Below are 9,159 nucleotides of genomic sequence, written 5' to 3'. Positions count from 1 at the left end.
TATGAACAACTCCTCATTCTGTCTCTCTGTAACAGTATAATGTATGTCCTGAGCAAGTGTAAAGGCCATAATGACATTTAAATCTAAATGAGATTACTGCTGGAATAAGAAAATGTGTTCAGGTCTATCATTTAGAAGTTTTGCAGTCCATGCAGTCTACCAGATTTTCTAAGATAAATGATTATTCTAGCTTCCTTGTCTGAAGCCACAGGATGTAAAATCCAGTCACTTATACAGATGCTAATTACTCCCTGGAAGTATTCAAAATTATCTATAACAATTCTGATTTAAAAAACTTGTGCAATTAGGAACACTTAAATGGTGTAATTGCATTTTCAGCTATATTAGTATGTGTGACAGCACAGAACAGAAAACAAATCAGCCTCTGGGTGGTTAATTTCTGATAGGAGTTTAGTTCTACAGCACCAAGTGAAACTTTAGTGATAAGGCAATATGGACACACTAAAGCCAGCTCAGATCAGGTCGCTGCTGCACTTGCACTGTGTCTCCTAAGGTTTGTCCTCCATTGGTTCAAGTAGTCTCTGCTATAGTAATTCCTGTAACATGCAGCTCAAATAATGGGTTATAACAATTTAAATGTATTTCCACTATGATATCCACCCCGGTCCCTTTGGACCAGACCATCTGTTTTAACATTGCAATGAACTTTCAGAACAGCCTGCACCTGGAGCCTTATCTATGAGCCACAATCTCTTCAGGAGTACTCCTGCTGCTCACTCCCACACTTACATACTTAGCCACAGCCATGGTCACTTTGATGTGCAGATGTTCCAGTATGGCCTTATCCATGGGCCACAATGCCTTCAGAGAGATACCTGCTCCAGTGTGGCCATTCCCATAGTCACGGTTCTTTCAGAAGTCAATCTGCATTAACATGGCCTTACCCATGGCTGCAGACCCTCCAGGGTGTACCTGCTCTGTCATGAGCTTATCCATGACAACACAGCATGACCTCATGCACAGCCACTGCCATCTGCCATTCTAGATCTGTTGCCATTGCTGTTATGAAGATCTTCCCATGCATACAAGAGTAAGATGGCAAGCAGTACAGCACTCCAGCATGCAGCAAAAGCAAGAAACAGACACTAATGAGCGTTAGACTCAAACATAGTGAGGCAGGCAAGTCCCACAGCAAGTGCAGGAGCCTACCAAATAATAGCTAAACAGCAATAACAGCTCCCAGGGCCATGAGATCTTTTTGGTTGAGTGGACAGGGGTCAAGAGGCAATGTATGCTGTGGCTGACTTGGAACAGGACTCAGAGTGCCAAATGCCCAGTTTACCCCTGCTTACAAGTTCTTAAGCTGGTCAGAAGAGAGAATACCTGACCTGCCTCTGCCTACCCTTACACATGGTACTGTGGTCTGCCTTGCTAGATACCAAATTTTACAAAATGTGTAAGACATCCAATTCATTGGGTTTTCTACCCTTCCATCCAGTATGACTGAAGCTGTCCAGAAGATATGAAGTCATCACAGAGGAACTAAAAATAATGGACACATGCAGAGAGCATGAATGCATAAACCTCTTTTCTAAAGCAAACTGTTCTAAAAGGCTCGAGACAGCCTCTCATGCAAGAATATTAAAATGCTGAAGGGGCCACTCCTTTAGCAATGAGAACAAACAAACAAACATAGAGCAGAGTATAATCCACAATAAAAACTCACATGATTAAAAAGACCCCAAAATATCAAAACACATGACAAAGGGACAGCCCGTACTCAGAAAGACAAAGTATTTGGTTTCAAGCTAAATGGAACTGTAGATCTTTGTGCCCTACAGTCAGCACTGAAAAATGCATGTTCCTGATGGGGGGGGAGGGGAAGAGTGGAGGGAGGAAGTTATTGTGCTATTAAAACACCCACTGGGAAATAAAGGGGGGGGGAGGGTGTGAGGTGGAGAACAAGAGAGCCTTGAACAATTCTTTCTTCTGAATAATCTTATGTTATACTAAGGAAATACTAAATCCAGAGTAAGAAATTTTAATATAATGAGTGTGCAAAGTTTGCGAAATGAAATGCAGCTTTTAGCCCCAAAACCTTCTTATCTTTCCTCTGTAAAGATTTTTTTTTTTTTTTTTTGTAACTCTGCAGGGAAATGATATAAACTGAGTGCAATTTCATTCTGAAATCTACTGCCTTCAGCAGTAGATTTGTGTCCCCAGTGTCCTATTTGGCCACCTCTCTGCACAGCACTAGTCCCAGTGGTGCACTCTAGTACAGTAAATGGCGACTCTACAGTTACTTATATAGATCACTGGTTTCTTCCTTGCCAAAGGGTAGGGTGTTCTAGTACAGCACTAAGGAAAACTATGCTTTTTTCCCAAACACTTGCTAGCTGTCATTTTCAGTAGTGTTGAGTATATGCATAACAAAAATAGTTAATGCGCCATTTCTAATCCTTCTGGGCTGGTTTAAAGCTCTGTTGGTTCCTTTTATGTTTACTGGTTGTTTTGGATGAACAGCTATTTCAGAAACAAAGGAAAGACTGAGACTACTATTAAATATCCTTAAGAACGATAATTATTTCTGGACTTCTCTTAAGTTTTCAAATGGCACTTCCTGCAGCCACTATGTAATAAAAAAAAATTAATTGCTCATTTGCAATTGCACAAACTAACAGCAGAAGGCCAGGAGTAAAATAAGTGTGTATGCCTCCATGTGTTGCAGGCCATGTGAATGTATTGTGTGTCCTGTGTTTTCTCCTGCAGAGGGATTAAGAAGACCCATGCTGCAGATTTCCAGCATGCAGAGGTAGAGACAAAGTAGGAGGGAAATGTGCTTATAGTCCTTTGCAGGAATTTACCTAAAATCCTCTATTGGACTATAGACTCCTCACCCAGCCTGTGTATTGTACCTGCTCTCTACATCTGTGAAGTGGTATAGAGCAGAAGGAATACATTTGTGAATGTGAGTACTGAAAGACAAGGGAAAAAAAAAAAAACAACAAACTAAACAAAACCAAAACTCCCACAAAACCCGAAAAAGGGGTTTGAGAACTTCTCTGTAGTTATTATTAATCACAAATGGTGGTATTCTTTTTGGTGTTTTAAATAATTCTTGGGAAGGGAATTCTATACCAGGTAAATATCCAGCTGAAAGAGTATGAAACAGAGTAGGCATCCAATTACATAGTAGATTGCACCAAAGAGAAACTGCACTTGCCACAAGTCTTCCGAACAGCAGAAATTGAGCTAAGATAACTAAAATTGCAAGAATGGATAAATCAACCAACCTTTTTCTGTCTTGCCAAAAGAAGGGAAATTAAAGAGTAAGGGGAGAGAGGGAAAGACAGAGAAGGGCAGAACAGGGAGCCACTGTCCCCATGCATCACAGCTTTCTAGGAATATGAACAATGATGGGTTGTGATATGTAATAATTATACCTTGTGTGTACCTTGTGTGCTCTACCTGGATAGCTCACTTCCAGCACAGAGCACCTCCTCTTGTCTTCATCTTGGCTGCTGTGCACCTGGAATTATAGCAGTTGCTTTCTGGGACCCTGAGGCATTCAGTCGCTTTCACAATATGTGGATCTTTATTCCATTCTTTAGCTCCTATATAAAAAGTTTCTTTGTGCAGAGAACAAAGAATAAATGTGGGGATGTTTTTGAGAAAAAGACTGTCTTTGCTTGTTTCATTAACAGTGTGCCTGTGACACAGCAGCAGCTGCTTGTGTGTTGAGGATGTGTTGAGGACATCCATGATGACTTTGGAACAGGAGACCACCATTGTCGCAGGGACCAAGGAAAGCTAACTGTTGTATTAATTGGATGTGGCTGTACATTATGTGTGCACCAGCATGCAAAGTAGTAATGAGCAAGAATTGTGAAGGCTAGAGCCCCTACTACTAATGTTTAAAAGGTAAAAAATCTCTATACACGTACAATAGAAAAGGTTGTGTGTGCTGCGTGCCACGCGCTGGCTGGTTAGCTCTGCCAGGCCCCCATAGACACACAGGGCAGGCTGTGACTGAGCGAGCCATGCTTGGCATGCAAGAGAGATGTTTGCAAAGTAGAAACAAAGACGATGCTGCACCAAGAGAGCTTATTGCTAAAATTCTCTTTTGCTTTGAGATGTAAATTGGACACCTACTTTGTTTGGATTTTGCACTCACTTATCTTAAATGGAGCATGAAATATAGTCAGATATAATGATTCTAAAATAGCTTCAGCTGCTTATGTTTGCAAAGCCATGAAATTAATTATGCTTTCCATTGGGCGGGGGGGAGGGATAATCTATTTCTCTCCTTGAAAGAGTCACCCTACAAGGCACTAATGGAACTGACAGTGCACAAACAATTGATTTTTATGTAGACATATTGATAATTCCAATCACTTGTCTTACGTGAGTGGGTAAGTTTGCTATAGATATAAATGGGAAAAAAAATGGCTCAGGGAATCTAAATGCCAAAATCAGAAAATATCAGGAAATGTTTCATTGGGTTATCTTAAGTTTCAGAAAAGATTGGCAGCTGTCGTGGTTTAAACCCAGTCAGGCAACTCGTTCGCTCACTCCCCACTCCCCCCCCCCCCTTCTCTCCCCCTACTCCCGAAGGAATGGAGAGGCGAATCAAAAGAATGCAACTCCCACGGGTTGAGATAAGAACAGTTTAGTAACTAAGGTATAACACAGATCACTACTGCTACCACCAATAATAACAATGATAAAGGAAATAACAAGGGAAGAGAATACAACACCTCATCACCAGCCGACCAATAACTTGCCCCCCCCCCCCCCCCAACCTGACCGAGCAACGACCGATACCTCCTCCAACCCTGCAGTCTCCCAGCCCTTCCGGCTAACTCCCAGTTACCTCCTGGGCATGACGTGCTGTGGTATGGAATACCTCTTTGGTCAGTTTGGGTCAGGTGTCCTGTCTCTGCTTCCTCCTGGCTTCCCCTCCTCCCTGGCAGAGCATGAGGCTCACAAAGTCCTTGGCCAAACCAAAACATCATTGTTATCAGCTCTGTTCCCAGGCCGAAAGTCAAAACACAGCACTGCACCAGCTACCAAGAAGGAGAAAAATGACTGCTACTGCTGAACCCAGGACAGCAGCACAGATACAGCAATCAGGAGTGTTTTACTTCACATTCGCAGAGTCCACAATCAGAACTTTCTAAGGCACATGTTTTCTTTTAGCCAGAGAAGTCCTATTGTTGGGTTGCATCCACCCATTTTCAGGAATAATTACAGCTGCAAAGACAAATCCGTAGTTTGCCTTGGGGAAAATCAACATCCCCATAAGCAGAAGCAAGCCAAAGTGCAGACAATTCTTTAAAACTGTATTCTGTAGAAAAATACTTGGAGATCACACTGCATAATGGACTGGTCTTTCACTGGTGGTTATAGAGTGGCAGAAATGACTGTCAGCTGCTTGCACTTCTCTCAGGGGATGTGTTGACTTTCCACACTCACAACTGAGAGAAGTGGAAACAAGGAACTATTCCCAAGACTTCCCTTGCTGTTAAAAGATTCAGCCCCCAAACAACTGCTTTGCCACCCAGAGTGTTGGACATGTATTTTGCTATCTCCTAAGACATTCTTCTGATGTGACTGGCCTGTTTTGCTCTGTTTGGCCAAGCTAGCAACTAATCTTTATGCCTGGAGAAAAGGGTCTGCTTCATCAGTGTGCAAAGTTGTGAGTGCAGTGACTTCTGCATTCCTTTCCTTCCCCATACCTGCTAGTAATGAAGAACCTGCATATACAATAGTATCTTTAAGTCTAGGAGTGCACAGAGCAAAACCTTTGCGCTGCATTGCTTGCTCTGTGCACTTAGCAATCGCTCTCCCTCTTTTTTTTTTTTTTTTTAAATATATGATCTTCTGCTCCATGAAGGTACACAGACTTTCGTGACAGTCTTGGAAGTGAAGATCTTACTGTTTTCTTTTTCCAATTCACCCCCCACTGTGTGCACTGTGCAAACAAACAGGATGGTGGCTTCCAGGTATGCAGAATGAGTCTTCAGAGCCCTCTCTGCCAAAAACCATATAAATACACACTTTAATTGGCATTAAATGGTCCAAATTAATCAAAAGCCAGGGTTTCTTGGAGAAGTCTCCTCACGCTTCTAACACCAGGTCACGAGACACAACAGCAGTGGATGGTGAATTCATTTATGTAACAACACCACTTGTCACTGATTTTTTGTGGAATTAAAATTTAAACATTATAATATTAGGAAATGCTAGCATAAGAATTGTTTGAGCAAACCTAATTCTATCTCCACTCCCATACACACACTCTGTACCTAATGAGCCTGCGTAGTCTTTAATTATACTTTCGGGTACTATTTTAACCTGGGATCTTTAGACAGTAAGGAATGCACAAAACTAGAATGTCTGCCTGCTTCCTGCCCCTTCCCCTCCTTTATGTTAGCAAGTTTTAATGGACTTGGCAGAGGGACAGCCTTCTCAAAAACAACAAAGTTCCTACAATTTCATTAAAATCTGTGGCTGAAGAGAGAGAAGAACCTATTCACATCCCCACATAGAAAACCTGCTATGTTTCGGTGTCAGCCGCAAGCAGATAACCCATTCGGGGGGGAGGGGGGAGTATTACTAATGTATCAGATGTGATGAAAGGTTGCAACCTGCTCAATGCTAGTCCACCCTAGCAAAGGTGTACCCCACAATGTATCAGAGTTCTGTAGCTCAGGACATCTTGTTCCTTGCCTCTTTCAGTGCACAGCAGGGAAAAAGCAGCCTTTTTACTGTATCACCGTCTGCAACAGTGATGGTATCTCTGGGGCTTCAACCAAGTGCAAGAACAAGTCATCTCAGTATTCAGAGAAAAAAGACAGCAGCAGACCAGCTGGGGTAGGTAGAGAGCTGGTCTCTATGAGGACTCCAATGTAAAAGAAGAGCATAAAGCAGGTGGAAGCAGGGGTAGGCTACAAAGGAGTGTTATATAAATCTCATCTAGCCAATCTCGTTTAACTAATTTTTATTACAATTGATTAATATCAAGGGGCAATAAGCAAGCAGCGCTGGGTGCACTGGGGAGTCTCTGCTCCGCCCAAGACACACAAGGGGAACTTCTGGGGGTAGTTTCTTACACTTTTCGGCCTTGGGTTTCAGCCAATCCTGTTGTCTTCTTTTCCCGGGCATCTTGGGTTGCAGCCAATCCTGGATGTTGAAGTGGCTGGCTCTTTACTATTGCTCTCCTCCTGTTGCTGGGGTCTTGTCTCTGGGTGAAGAAACATCTTAGAAAGGTTACTAAACGTCTTGGTAATGCATTAACAGGAAGATGTCTATCACAAGTCTGACCGCCATCTTAGCCCCCATAAATTCCACTCCTTATATGGTTATTTGTTCAGCACACAGATTTTACAACATTCTGTAACAGGACATATCTCTAAGTTACCTACCCCCCCCCCCCCCCCAAGAACATTCATGCAATCAAACAATGAACAAAGCATTTCTTTGCACAATATCGCGGTTGACCCAGGGGGACTATTCCCTTGTTTCTTCTTCTTCCTCACTGTGGTATTGACAGGGACATTTATCATACCCTTTGCACATGGCACAATGATCACAAGGGATTCCATCTCCACACAAAGTGCAATGATCACTAGGACCTCTGAGTTGCTGACACAAATCACTCCGATGTAACTCACAGGAGGAATTTAGAAACATTGCATGGGCATTGAGTGATGGTGTCAGGAAAAGCTATACATCAGCTGGAGTTTAAGCTTGCATGTCAAGGGTAACAAGAAGAGCTCCAATTGCTGAACTAGTGATAAAAGGCTGAACAAGGAAAATGGCAGATTATTAATGAATAGGCTAGGTGATTCGTGAGAGTGGGCACAGACAAACCTGAGAAACAAAATGCCTTCTTTGCCTTAATCTTCACCAGTAAGGTCTCTCAGGCCTCATGAAAGGGAAGGATGACCATTAGTGGATGACTTAGGGATTGCTGTAGAAAACTTGACTCATACAAGTCCATGGATCCAGAAGGGCTGTGTCTAAGATTGCTGAGAGATGATGCCGAAGTAAGGTCACTTTTGATCTTCTTTGAGAGGCCATGGGTACCTCTGCCAACTGGAGAAATGTTGCAGCTATATTCAAAAAGCACTCAGGACAGACTAGGCAACTGCAGGTTGTCCAGTCTCACTTCAAACCCTGGAAAAAACAGGAACCAAGTTCTGACTTGGACAGTATTTCTGGGCACATGAAAAACAAACAGGCAACTAGGAGTAATCAGCATGGATTCACTGAGGAGAAATCATACCTGGTGAACTTGCCTGATTGCCTTTTTTTTATAAAAGACTGGGATTTGTGGATGGATGGATGGATGGATGGATAGATGGATGGATGGATGGATGGATGGATGGATGGATGGATGAAGAGCAGTGGATGGCATTTACCCTGAGTTTAGCAACAACATTTTCAACATTGTTTCCCCCAGTGTTCTGGTCTTGTAAGTTAGGACATTATGGTCTGGACCGGTAGCCAACAGGATGGGTATAGTACTGACTGGACTGAGTCAGAGAGTTGCAGTTAGTGAATTGTACTGTACCTGAAGGCTGTACTGTGGCATCTATCCCAGGACCAGTCCAGCAGTAGAACGAGTTACCCAGAAAGGGTGTGCAGTCTCCATCGTTGGAGGTTTCAAGATCAGACTGACCGCAAAGGAAACTGGTCTCACCTCATTGATGACACTGCTTTGAACAGAAGGTTGGATTACAGACCTCCTCTGGTCCCTTTCAACCTGAACGATCCTGTAATTCCTGCCATCAATGCCCACTAGTGGAAAGCTACTTTGGATGCAGAATCCTTTCTCAACATTAAGTTGTTCCACACCCATTTTACAACCCAGATACAGACACTTCAGCTACTCCATTGCTGAAAACCTTCCTTCACATCCCTACTGTCTTAGTGTTTCACTCCCTGGCACAGAGGGGGTGTTCAGTGCACAAGTTGTGCAGCTGGGTCTGTTCAGTGTACCCCACACATGCTCACACATTAGAGACCTTAGGTACCTCAGTACAAACCAAGAAACTGCCTGAGAAGCACCTGACATCTGGCTTAAGCTGCCAGTTCCTGAAAACAAAAGCCAGGAGGAAGAAGGGGTCTAGGACGTGCTGGGGTGTGTGGAAGAGAGGGTGACACTGTGGATAAATGGACTGATAGAGATGC

This window comes from Pezoporus flaviventris, unplaced genomic scaffold (assembly GCF_033815535.1).
Source record: "Pezoporus flaviventris isolate CSIRO_AGI_PZ_B2104156 unplaced genomic scaffold, CSIRO_AGI_Pfla_v1 ptg000018l, whole genome shotgun sequence".
NCBI lineage: Eukaryota > Metazoa > Chordata > Aves > Psittaciformes > Psittacidae > Pezoporus > Pezoporus flaviventris.
The sequence above is the reverse complement of the archived record's forward strand: the minus strand, read 5'-3'. Positions refer to the sequence as shown.